We start from the raw sequence: 14,109 nt of genomic DNA on the forward strand, positions 1-14,109 counted from the left end.
GGAAAGAATTTATCCGATATTACATCACGCAAAACGCCTTCGAATTTAAATTCCGTTTCGTTTTTAAATTATGATTTCATGCGAACGCAAATAAAAGTTTATAACGCGTTGTGGGAGTCGGATGTCGGTCACTTGTTTGTGATTTGCTTTTCAATTACGTAAAATAATGCAAACTTTTGTCGGTCTTGTGCAATAAGGCAAGGAAATGTGAACCGATAATAAAATTATTCTTGGAACACTGAGTTAAAATTGAAATCACATTTTCTTTCAACTTTGATGCGGTGCATTTTAAAATGCAGATACGAGTGCAAGAAAAAGAAAATTTCATATTCTATTCGAAATCAAATTATCTCAAGTTTTGCTGACAGATTGCTGTTTTTCTAGACAATGATTGCATGACTAATATGTCTAACTGAACGTTTTTTCAACGCTCAAGCAGAAAATAAGAAAATTGCAGCTAAGTAAATGCCGGCTTCCGTTCAGATTTGATAGACAGGTAGCATCAGCGGCGTAATGACTTGTAAAACGCAGTCGTTTCGCGATTCGAACGGAATTCCGCTTATTTCTGCTTACTTTTTTCAGTTGCATGTAAATAATTCGCGAGGAAGAATAAATAATTGATGCTAGGCAGTCAGCTTGCGTGGTAATCGGGCAATAATGAAAATAAACGTGCATAGGAAACGGAAACTTTGCCACAGCTATAACTTTAGCAATATTAAATAATTTACTTGATATTAATTAGTTTTATTATAACGTACGCCGCAAGAAATATCCGTTAATGTGGAAATGCAAGTTGTAAAATATTTACCGCAAGTAGTGATTAATCGATCAGTCGCTAGATAAATATTGTTGATGCAAGACTCAGTTACATAATAAAGTCATAAGGACGGTATAAATAAGATCAGATTAATCTAAATCAAGATATTAAATCATAATGTATCGGTGAATTGAAAATGCAATCGCCGTAAACGCGTAACAAGCGCAAGTTAATTATATTATATCGCAGGCAGAATCAATAAGGCAAAAAATGATGAAAAACTTTCATTCTTACGAATTGCATTCGTGATTATTTCTTCTTGGCTGCGTCGCGATGATAATTACCGATGGAAACGAAGCGCGAATAAATCACTCGAAGCATGCGTGGCTTTGGTTCATTATCGCCTAATGAAAACCCGCGCTCGACCGATAACTATCCAACAGCTACCTGGAATTTGCTTATGCCTGCATCTCTGCGTGGTATAACACAATCGGATTCATTACGATTGCAACGCACGCATAATTTTCCTAATAAGATGGGTTGCATAAATTAGTGCCTTGTTATTGACTCAAATATTGTTTATTGACTTAACATATTTTAAAAAGTGCTGGAATGTGCATGAAGGTAGGACCTTTTCAAATATTCATCGTATGCAAATAGCTTCACGTTGAGCTGTTAGGCAACAAAAATGAATAAATTAATTATTAATAAAATTCAAGTCAGGTTGAAGTAAACACGTTCGACCTTAAGTTTTAAATAGTTGAGAAGGTTGTTACGACAACGAATTTATTTTATATAAGATATCATTATCATGGATTTTCTATGCTTTGCAGATTGAGGTAACACTAATCCCCTTACTCATTACACCTGTAATTAATTACATATGTAGGTAATGTCATCAGAACCCGTAATTCCGGAACGTTGAAACAAATGACAAAGTTCACTCGGCTGCAGTTGCACTCGGATGAATTCCGCGTGCCCACTGCTTTATTAACCCAAATTCCACGCGCACAAAGCTGCGTAATTCACGATAATTTAAATAAAAAGACAATTCTCGAGTCGAAAGAGCCACTTAGTGCTATAAGTGGACATGTACTACTTTGCAAGCAAGCCGGTCGCAGCTGCAGGCATATGGATTGCAGTTTATGGTAGGCAGGCGATCGAAATGCATCAGGGAACAACGTAACGGGCCGTGTTCTTTGTTTTGCAATTTGCAGGTTTCGCCGGACAATCCGTGCAGAACCGAAATGCACCGTGCACGACACACGTGAATGTTTGGGGTTCATTTACGGTTAGCTTTGATTTGAGGTTAGGTTGAACCAAACCTCATGAGAAGGTTGTGTTAACACAGTTAACAGCATACGTCTAATAGTTTATGTCCATAATAAGAATCGATTCCAAAGATACTCGGATCGCTTCAGAAGGAATAAAAGCCAGTCTTGAATATCCCGTTACAAGCATCACATGCGATGGTAATACTTGTATTGATGACGATTGGAATGTTGATGCTATAATAAACAACTTTGCCAACATCATCTTGATGAATGTTATGTAACACATGTACACAAGATTATTTAGAACTGTAAATCATGGATCGGAGTAGTTTTAAGTGTTTTAATCAAAGTTTTTGTTTTTGCTGCGTTTCTTAATGGAAATTGCTGCTAAGAAAGAAGTTAAAGTAAATATTTTGCAAAATCAAGAACATGAAAACCTACTCAAGTTAATTTACTTTTTGCTTGTTTTGGTTTTTGACATGTTTAGTTGCGCGTATCAAAAATAACACGTTGTAACGTAAATTTCAGTTATATTCATAGCACAACCATAACCATAGATTAAACTTTCCTTTTGAAGTTTCCCTCGTCTTGCGTTGTGTTTGTTCAAAGTATCAACTATTTTGTTAGTAAGTTCTGGCTGCAATTTACAACGTTACCATATACAACGAAATTTATACCTGCGAAAGAGAAAGCCACCTTATAATAAATAGAAATCAATCGATGCATCGATGTCCCGCTTCCTTGTTTTTATGCAAATAAGCCAACAAACAAACATTTGCTAAGCATTCGCGATTAACTTTATGACTTAAGCCGCTTTAAGCACGCTAAGCGTATATAAGTGGAAGTTGATAATGTCACGAATTTACATAGTATCCTTATTAATGTAAAATTAATTAAACGTTCGCTTAAATTAAATTTTTTGATTTTTTTAATTGGAATTAATTTTATACGAGAAATATTTTGCTGTCAGGTGTTTTCGGGATGTGATTTGTCTTAATTAACCAACACAAAGATCTGATATTAATAGCATCAATAAAAGCTAATTTTCTTTGATTACTCGATTTAAGATGGCACTTTCTAATTGCGTGAAGTGGCCACTCGCAGCGATTTCGAACGCGTGTACCTTCTAAATATTTTTTATTATGCGGTGCTTTCCAAAGCGCCGATTTTATTATTCCAATTCTAAACGGACTTATTCAACGATTGAATAATTAGCAAGCGGTGTGCAAAATAATTACTTTCTATCCGACGAAAGTGCACACTGAAGGAAAACATGTGTAATCTGCATTTCAAATGTCAAAGCATTTAAAATAAATTAATTAATGGAATTTTTTATTGTGAAATTCACGTCCAAAAAACAACTTTTCGTTTTTAGTTTTTTTCTAAACAATCGACATTCTTTACAAACAATTAAAAACCTATCAATATGTCGTTAAATTGTATCAAAAAAAAAAAATTGAAAATTGTTTTGACCTTTGATAAATTCCATCAAAAAGTACTTTTATTAAGCGCTGGAATCACTTTCAGTGTTTTGTGCGTGATCTAACACACTCGTGTGAATATCAACAGTGTAATGCGGAATATCATTCACATTCCTTTGCAGAAAGCAAGCAATCAGCTTCAATGCAACATGCTGGATGCACATAATTCAATCCATCGCAATTAACGCGTGTTTTTACTCTTATTTAGCCGTTCAATGATTTTCCTCGCTTTTTTCGCTTCGTGCGTATTTTATAAAACAAATGTGAACGTGTTAACCTGCTAACTATTACAAGGACTATGCAAATTATAGAGGAGAAAAATTACAGACGTATATTAACATATCTCATGCGAGTTAAACATTAAAAATGTGATCAATATTTGCTTATAAAGTTTTTCAGCGTTTTGGGAGATAAAATTTTTCGTTCGCCTTGATGTGTTTAAATATTTAACAAATTTAGACTAGTTCAACAGTTTTATGGCTATCTTGCAACGTTTGCGAGGCGTGTTTGGTTTGCTCGCTCTCATAAGTAACCGTCGAGCGTTGATTACCTTCCAAACTAATTTGACGAACAAAAATATTTCAAAATTGCGCGCCCGCGGTACTCACACTCGCATAACATGTCTGAACTGGTAATCAAATATTTACCTCCGAGCGCTAATTTCGTTCACTTCGTTCACATTCCAACTTGTACCATTCGCCACGAAATGCTGTATAATATAAATAAAAAGGCCACAGATTCGAATTACGCAATGCGTTTCGTTAATTCAGGTTGCTTGAACATGTTATTAATTTACGTATCACACCTATGCGTTCGTTTTAAGTGCCTTCACTATTTTAAAACGCAAAGAGGACAAAAATGTACGTTGTGTGCATTTTAAGTGGAATTCAGGGCCAAAAATATTGAATATGTACGTTTTTATGATACTGTAATTAACATGACATGCATTTTTTGTATTTAATATGTGATACGATGCAGAAATGCGCCGATTTACTCGATTGCAGCACACGCCGCGCGTAATAAGCGGTTGCGGCTAATTCGCGCGCCAGAGCGAAATTAAATTAACGCGAGAATTCGTGCGAGGTGGCGCAATTGGTGTATAAAACATTTTCATCATTTGATTTTGCATATAAAGCTAATCGACGGCGCAAATTAGGTGAGCGTTCGACGAGTTGCTAATTAATTTATGCAGTTGATCAACCATTTCGAGACATTCTTCGTGCTACTTGACGAAACCAACATGGGAATACTTCCAAAAATAAATTCCAAAACTTACATACCATTCATTTGAAGTAAATATTTCGTAATATTAAAATATTTGCTAATAATATTTGAATTTTTATGATTTATTGCTTAAATATACTTAAAATATGAATTTTTGTTGCAGTTACATATTTTATGAAAAAACAATGATTTAATTAATTATAGTGTAATTATTAAACATTATTTAATAAGAAACGTAATAAAGTATTACAAGGTTTGATTTACTTCCGATAATGTCTTTTTCGTAATTTATAACTTAATATCTCTTGTAATTATATATTTATATAATTCTTTGAAAAGTAAACTTACCAAAAGTATCAAAAAAGTTTTATTAATCCAAGTATGGCCACACAAATGTCAACTATCAACTAAATTGTTTTCATTCACTATTTATACGCACAATATGAGACATAAAAATCTGTAGTTACGCACACCGCACTGAAAGTTATCACGATGTGGGCGAATTTAACACAATTAAATTCGATTAGCGCACATTGACGCACGTTGGCTCGCGTACTTGCTGCTTAGGTGCATTACTGCATGTTACTCGACGCCGACGTCCTGACGTCCGCTGCAGCACCTATCCGGCGATGCATTAATCGCAAAACCGAAACCTCGTGCGCGACGAGCCCGTGCCGCATGCACGCATAGGTAGAGGCGATGGCGACGGCGCTCACCACACTTAAGTAAGTTAACCGACTGGTTGTGTTTGGTTGACGAGGCATGGAGAGGTGAGGTGAGGCCTCCGGGGCCCTGGGGCTACCGCTTCGGACGTGCCAGCATACGCATTTACCAAACGAGCCACAAGACGAAGAAAATCCAGCGTGGAGAAGTCCACAAGTTCAAAAAGCACGTTTGTGCGCACTCGCTACTTACTTACCAGCGGAGCAATCGCAATGGAATGGAATGTGATTGCTTTAGATGGTTTTTGGTTTGTGTTTTAGTTTTAGCCGAGCTGAAAATGGTGTTTGAAATGGTTTGGAATCTCATTGCGTTTTTTTTTCTGTTTGCAACGCAGAGTAATGCGCTGGTAACGCACTTAACAGTCCATTAAACTGAAAATAAAGTTCTAAATTTATTGTCTGTGACTGCTGTGCAACGCACTTTCAAATTATATTACGATGATTACGCATAAAACGCGCAATATCGATTAAAATCTTCGAAAATCTTTAAAATTCAAACATTTGAAGTTAAAAGCTTTTTTTTCTAAAGTCTTTTCTAGTTTCGTAGCGCTGAGCAAGAAAATATAGCCTGAAGCTTGTTGACCGCACGCACGTTCCCAACCGCACATACGAACAACTTTAGCATCAAGTTGTCGAGATTTTGCAATTCGAACGGGACGAATTGTACACGCCGAGTGCTCGCTGCAAATTCATGAAGTCGATCAAGTAAATTAGTTCTACCGAGTGAAATCGAACAGATCTCAAGGTTTTATTTAATGAAATAGAAGGCAGAAGATGTTAAACACCTTGTATGTTTATTTAGGATTTGCTAGTTCTTCAGGAGTTCATCCCAGCGAATAAATTATCGTAAAGTGAGACGTGATTTAACATCTTCCTACTTCGAGGCATTCGGTTTGATCGTTTTTGGTGCGCTTGGAGATGCCTCAAGTTTTATTGCCCAAGCCGAGAGAGTCTAGCTGTTTTTCCGTTCGTTCTCGCAACTGCAATTGCTTTCTGGCCAGCATTCATGCTTTGATTTACAGCGTACAATCATAGAATAGCCGAGATTGCCTGAAGAAGAGTCCAGGTCTGGTAATTGTAGTGGAAACGTGAAGTTATGGACTTTAGTCGCACCGCATGTGTGTGCACGATGCAAAAGGTAAATGTACTTTCTTTATTGTTTCATTAATTTTCTTATAAAGATACGGCTTGACCAGGAAGACGTGCTGCAGATGCAACGAGGCATCTGCCCATCACGCACGCAGCTGGTCAGTCATCATGGTCGTCATGGGCGTGGGTCTTGGAATTTAATTTTTTAATTAAAGTACGTCGAGAATATTGTCTTTTTTTTCTTACTCAACCAATTTTAGAGTAAAGTAAATAAGTCTTTCAATCTTAGGTTCATTGCTCTAAGATGTTAAAAGTTGATTGATGATCAACCAAAACATATTTACTTCCTACAAATAGTACGCCCCTGCAATTAAGTAACAATGACTTTATTTATGAAGCAAACTCTAAACTCTTACGAATGCCAGGTCGTAATTCCAATTGCAATACTTCTATAGGTATAATTATTATTTTGTTATGTTGTTATTCGTATTTACATCTGTATGAACAATCATTGTGCGTGTAAACGAAATAAAAAATAAATTGAACAAATCAACACGTTGTGTGCTACTGACACAACGCTTTTTACAACAACCTGACACTGAAAATAGCTTCGTGGGGTAAAAAACAAGCATACACTGCCGACAAAACGACCAAACAAGATGCGCAATAGCGCAAAACAACGCAATTGTTGTGGGCTTCCTTTCATAAAGCGTGTATCGAGCAAAAAATGACCTGAGTGTTCATGCAAAACGCTGGGACGTTTACTTACCTAAACAAATTGAACAATAATAGAAATGTGTTAATGGAAAACGCCTCCACAATTAGTAGGAGCTTTGTGTGATGTCATTTCAACTAAACACAATACAAACATTTTGTACAGCAAAATTTAGAAATTAATTACAATTTGAAGAGATATACATGAAACTAATATGTGACGGTTTGATCCACATTCAAGAATCTTGTTTCTGTCAGGTTTCCATTTTGATAAGCAAGAAAATAAATATATTGTAAATGCCTGACACGCTCGTGCATTTTTAAGGCTGTCCCTGCCCTGTTCAATGAACCACAGAAATATTTGTTTTTGTAGGTCACTGGCTCTCGAAGCGCGCCTCGCCAAAGTTTACTTGTCCAAGCTGAAGACGATGGCACAAAGCGTGACAAGCCCACACGGACAGATGGACATTCAAATTTAATGAGAAATTATGTCAAACTGCTACACAACTCCAAATTTTACTACGTAGTAATAAAATTGCGTTTTCGTAAAATTCACGGAGAAAATAATTTCAGGAGACAGTTAAAGAGATTCCGCGTGTGTCATATTGCGGACATATTTTTAAGTGATTCAGATAGCTTCCATGTGTATATTTATAATTCATGGCACGTGGTTGTGGCAGGCTTTCTACATAGCATATAAATTATATGAACACATGGTGCGCATAAACAATCGTCGTCTTTTTTTCGTCCACGCGCTGTTCGTTTATTGTCTGTGTTGATTAACATTTGCACGCGTGAGTTGTCGCATGATCTAAGACTCAGAGGCCAGGCACATTTGCATACAAGCAAACTAAGCACGCAGACAAGATGATTACATGATTTTCCGTACGTATTTATCACATACCTGACAAGAAACAAGAAGTAGAAGATAATTAGTTGTAGGTGCGACTAATTTGTAATTCAAGAATTTACATTCACCGTGCGCATCAAGTATTTAAAATAATTTTAAGTGCTTGATGTCATCTATGTCAATGGGTGATGATGACATAGGTGTAAACTTGAATAATCGAGTTTTCATTTTATAAAATATATTTTGTTGTTTAATTGTTGATAAACTTTCTATGTTTTGATTTTTTGCGAGTACTGCAGGTTTTATTTTAGTTCGTTCAGTCGTGTTCACTTTCCCGTGAAATCAACTCAGCACACAAGAATATCTACATTTGCTGGATTTTATTAATTCCCATTTTGTATCGTATCATGGTGCAGTTAATTTGTTGAACATGAAACTAAATTAAATATGAATGCAGACAAACACATCGTGCTCATGTCGTCAGCCTTACACTGACTCGTCGCGTAGGCTGGTTGTCCATTCAGCAATTCGCGGTCAGTAATTTTGAAAGTTTGAGATTGTTTCGTGCGTTAATAGCTTCAGAATGACGGCCTTTCTATAGACTGTCACACATCGATAAGCAGCTTCTGAAATAATTAAGACAAGTTAGATTATTTAGCCGAATCTCTTCTAGATGTTTGAAATAACAAACTTTAGATGCATTCACTCAGAATTTATCTAATAGAGTATGAGCCCGTGACGGCCAGATTTTCGTCATTTTAGGAAAGATGAAAATGTTTCTATGTGTGTACCTTACACAGCAAAGAACGATTCCCAATTTTGAAACCTGGATGGTGGTTCTGTGGCAGTTTACAGCCAATAAAGATAAACGAACAACATATTTGCATATTTTATTCGTAACATTATTATAACATTAGTTTTAACGGACATTCTAGCGACATCTCGGAGAGATTTTAAGAGTTCAGTTTGAAATCCTCTGCTAGTGTTATTGAATCGGGCATTTGATAAGTGATCGTGCATAGAATTGAATGGCGAAGTAACCGTGTACCTGTAATCGCTCGCAAGGACACGGATTTCAATCAGTGGCATTATTAAATTAAACATCAGAAATTAAACAAACATACTATATAGTTATGGATTATATAGTACACATTATCTGTTGATAAATTATAAAGAAAATGAATTATTTAAATATGTTCTACTTTTATGATTTAATTTCAAGCGTAAAATAAGATAAAGTCAATGTAAATTGATAAAATGCGCTGCTACGTTAACCAATGTGTTTACAATGTTTACAATACTTTACAACAACGATATGATAAAAACGCGAGATGATTTTTCGTCGAAAAGGACATCTTAGCGACATCTCGGAATGACCCTAAAAGTATATTTTGAATTCGACTCTTTGTTTATTGAATCGTTCATTGTTGTGATGTGTGAGTGAATTTGTTTAATGTTCTGAATGACAGAAACTATAAAAAATTCTGTTATGCTGTTAATTGATCAGTGAACTAATTTACTCCATTTGAGTTTTCGAAATTAAAAGTTCCATGCATTGTACTACGAGTAGTACAATTCTTTTCATTTTCTGCATTACCATACTGAATGTATCAGTGTTTACAAACAAACAAGTTTTCTTATCTTGTGCAATTTTTGAGCGGTCGCCATAAGGTTCGCCTCGCGGTTGGCTTGCCTACCACCTCAGCCTCATACAGTTGAATCCCGGTAATCCGACAACCATTGCCTAAAACCTCTACAGTCCGGATTTTTTTACATAAGGAGTACCTTGTAATCCGATAAATTACAATTAACTTTTATAGTTCATTTTAAACAGCGCAGTTGAAATCGGCTTTTAACCGTTCGTGAAATTTCAATGTTCTTTTATCTTTAGATTGGGGCATCGTTGCTCTCAAGGCTGTTTGTCTGTTGTTATTAAATGTTATCGTGTACCGTTGCGACTGCGTTGTCCGTGTGCCTATCTGTCTCTCTGCCAATGCGACCTGCGCGCTCAGCGTAGCTCATAGGCTCAGTTTAATTTGCGCCTGCACGCGGTGCGGTACCCCAGTACTAAGTCACATGCGGTTTATTTGGATTTCCTTATAATCGTCGGCATTTTGTGACTATTAAAGTGTTTGGTGTTCCGGTAATAACTTATTGTCCATTGCGAGTTTGTAAAGTGCGTGTTTGTTTATTCGCTCGCGGGTGATGTGCTCATTGTTCAGCTTCTACTCTAGGTCGGGGCACTACTAACTTTACTCAAGTCCACAACAGCATTGTAGATACACCTATACTAGTATGTTTCGTTGATCTTTTGTTATTGCATTTTCCTTTTAATCCAGTGGGTTTTAGAATTTCCTAGTGGATTTTTCGCGTGAACCATCGGTATAATTACGCGCATTTTCTCTTATCAGAATACTTGGGCTGTGGTGATAATGTTGTGCAACATTTTTAACTTAGAAATGTATTTTCACTAAATGTGTTCTTAGTCTAGATGCACTTCTTGGTCTCTTAATTTTATAATTTTTCACACGTTATTATTGTACGTATGAGAGTCAACCGGCACACTTTGCCTTGTTGCTAGTATGTCTGGAGACCGTAAAGAAAATTCAATACCGCAATAAATTCATACATTGGGAGGGCAACGTACGAGGGTAGCGGTAGAAGTGACTTCCAATCAGGGAACCGTAAGAGGGCAGCGGTAGAAGTAACTCGTGTTCAATGCACCGTACGAGGATGACGGTAAAAGGTTAACCCGCACACGGTGTCGTGAATACGAATCACTTTTACCATCAGCGTACGGTGCATTGAATGGGAATCACTTTTACCACTGCCCTTGTACGGTGAACACAAGTACTTTCCACCGCTGCCTTCGTACGGTACTCTGAACACAACTCACTACTATCGCTACCCTCGTACGGTGCCTTGAATCAAGTCACTGCTACCGCTTCCTTCATACGGTGCCCTGAACACAAGTCACTTCTACCGCTGCCTTTGTACGGTACCCTGAACACGAGTCACTTCTACCGCTACCTGCGTACGGTGCCCTGAATCGAGTCACTTCTACCGCTGCCTTTGTACGGTACCCTGAACACGAGTCACTTGTACCGCTATACTCGTACGGTGCCCTGTATGGAAGTAACTTTTACTGGCAGCCTCGTACGGTGCCCTAAAGGCTGCCGTTAAAAGTGTGTATTTTTAGGGCATCATATGAGGGTGAATGCATCTTTACCAATTTTTCCTAATGAATTATTTTCGACCCCTCTTATTTTCCTAATTTTAATATTTTATCATTACTAGAAGATCCCATACATGAAGAATATTCAATCCGTTCTTCCCAAGATTCAGAATTGGATGTGAATATTACATTTTATTTAGATGCATATTAGATATGTTTCGATTTCAACTCTACTCAGTTATCGGGGTTTGTATGAAAACAACTTTTTTATCGCGTTGAACTGCTGCAATACCTCGCTCGCGCTTCGAATGTTTGAACATTTCAGTCTGCTCTTATCTGCACGCGGTGCGACACGTTTCTTTCATTCATTACGATTAAATTAATTGCACTAAATTTTGTGTGTAAAAATCGGCATAAATATCAACACTAAATGACAATAGACGTGATTAGTGTTTTCTTGATGATGATTTGTGCGTGAAATAATTACAAAACTCGTGTATTTTTCTGTGGATTAGTGGTCCGTCGGCTATTGGATTGTGTATTTTGATGCTTAGAATTGGAATTAGGGATATATATGCTATTGATAATCTTGAGTAAGTGTAATTAACATTTGTCCTCGGCAATATTTCACGGAAATATTGTCGGTAAAAATAACATTTACAATGCAAGTCCTTTATCCGACGGAACGGACTTTACAAGTGTACATAGTACGAGTTCTAACACACGTGTTTTTTTCTGTTTCAGTTCTTTCTTTAATCATCCGCTATATTGGTGAGTTTTAAACACGAACCCATCACTAGTACATTTTTATCTTTAATTGCATGTGACGATAGTATCGAAATTCGACCTGTAACCCGCGAAAATTTCCATATAAGAGCAATTTTTCAACCCTTTTTCGTGAAATGTTTATGTATTTTCAGGTTTGCACGCGATCTAGGCAGCGCAGTAACCTTAACGGACCATCTAGAGATGTGGACTTAAATTCTACGTCGGGGGGTATTTAATTGTTGCAGGAATTCGACCTGCAACCCTTTTTCGTGAAATGTTTGTGTTTTTTTGGGTTTGCACGTGGTCTAGAGATGCGGAATTAAATTCTCCGTCGGGCTGTATTTATTTGTTGATGGAATTCGACCTGCAACTCGAGAAAATTTGAATTAAAAGGTAATCTTTTCACTCTTTATCGGGAAATATTTGTATTTTTCGCGTTTGCACGCGATTTTGTCGGCTCACTAACTTCAGCACGCCGTATTGAGATGCAGAATTAAATTCACCACCGGGTGGTATTTAATTGTTGCAGGAATTCGACCTGCAACCCGCGAAAATTTGCATATATGTGTGTTATTTTTCAACCCTTTTTCGTGAAATATTTGTGTTTTTTCGGGTTTGCGCGCGATCTAGGCGGCGCAGTAATTTCAGCGGGACTTACGGAGATGCGGAATTAAATTCTTCGTCGGGTGGTATATAAATGTTGCTGGATTTCAACTTGCAACCCGCGAAAATTTGCATATAAGTGTAATTTTTCAACTATTTTATGTGAAATGTTTGTGTTTTTTCGGGTTTGCAGGCGATCTTGGAGGCGCAGTAATTTCAGCGGGGCATCCTGAGATATGGAATTAAATTCTCTGTCGGGTGCTATTTAATTGTTGCAGGAATTCGACCTGCAACCCGCAAAAATTTGCATATAATTGTTATTTTTCAACCCTTTTTCGTGAAATATTTGTATTTTGTCGGGTTTGCACGCGATCTAGGCGGCGCAGTCATTTCAGCGGGGCGTTCGGAGATGCGGAATTAAATTCTCCGTCGGGTGGTAATTGTTGGTTGCAGGAATTCGACCTGCAACTACTTATGACATCCCAAAGCCAATAAATTATTTTCTTATGTCGAGAAATATTGAAAGTAAAAGTTGATTTTGTGGATGTTGGTTATTTCAACATTGTGAAATTTTAGTTTGGTTGTTTTAACAACGAGTTTATCAGTTTGTGTATAAACAATTTTTATTGTTCGACTGACCCGTATTATCGCTACGTACCAGCCTTGTACCTGGTTAAGCGAAGCGCACACGGCAGTCGTTTCACCGCGTGGTCCGCGTACGTGTCTCTCTGATCGCCATGCGTTTCGAGGTTTTAATTGGATTAATCGTCGTGTACTTTTTCGACCATCAGCAAAGTATTCGCAATGTCTTGTTTAATGATTTGTGGCGTTTAGAGTTTTCTTAAATAAGTAATAAATGTCCATTAATCTGTGCGTATGTTTTCAATTGATAGAATATATTTCTGGATATAAAATCCCTTCATCAATGCATAGGTAGGTGTGTAATTAATTTTTAACGCAAAGTTACGCCGGTTTAACTTAAATTGATTAGTCTATTTGAGTGATATGAAATTTGCATGTATCGTCTTACAAATTACAAACACATGGTAGTGTTTAGAGTTTTTTGTTTGCACTTTAAGTTTCCTTTTGCAACACCCTGTATATTTGTTTTCATTTTCAATCACGTAGAAAATTGACAATTTGCTAATTCCTTTGTCCCTATAGAACTCTACTTAGTGATACTTGCTTATAAGTGCGCGGCTAAGCAGGTCGTAAGTCCTGTTTCAATATGGCGACATGTATTTTGTTGACTTGTAAAATCTAAACTTGTATTTTATTATTAATAAAGAAATGTTAAGAAATATTATGTCTTATGCTTTGTATGTCCCCCTTCTATCATTTCAGGTACAGGTCTCTAGGCGAGTTCCCTCTCTCAGGGGATGATCCCCACTATAAAAATTGTTAAGGTATCCTGTATGATTTGTGTACTCCATCTTTCATTTCAGCCACAGG

General features: G+C 36.9%; 2 long non-coding RNA genes across 3 annotated transcripts; both read left to right on the forward strand.

The window, feature by feature from the left end:
• The first annotated feature begins 5,987 nt into the window (after positions 1-5,987).
• Positions 5,988-7,100, forward strand: LOC135792005 (uncharacterized). The gene is made up of 3 exons (XR_010548177.1): positions 5,988-6,203; positions 6,261-6,596; positions 6,655-7,100. It is a non-coding gene; the product is annotated as an uncharacterized lncRNA (long non-coding RNA).
• A 3,072-nt stretch (positions 7,101-10,172) lies between these two features.
• Positions 10,173-13,958, forward strand: LOC135792006 (uncharacterized). 2 transcript variants are annotated; one of them, XR_010548180.1, is made up of 3 exons: positions 10,173-10,404; positions 12,031-12,057; positions 12,207-13,958. It is a non-coding gene; the product is annotated as an uncharacterized lncRNA (long non-coding RNA). The 2 variants fall into 2 exon arrangements; XR_010548179.1 differs by having other exon boundaries at positions 12,031-13,958.
• Positions 13,959-14,109: the final 151 nt, after the last annotated feature.

Source organism: Atheta coriaria, unplaced genomic scaffold (genome assembly GCF_025399875.1).
Source record: "Atheta coriaria isolate IRGN ID8LTWV9N9 unplaced genomic scaffold, Caltech_Dcor_3.1 hic_scaffold_5_pilon, whole genome shotgun sequence".
Classification (NCBI taxonomy): domain Eukaryota; kingdom Metazoa; phylum Arthropoda; class Insecta; order Coleoptera; family Staphylinidae; genus Dalotia; species Dalotia coriaria.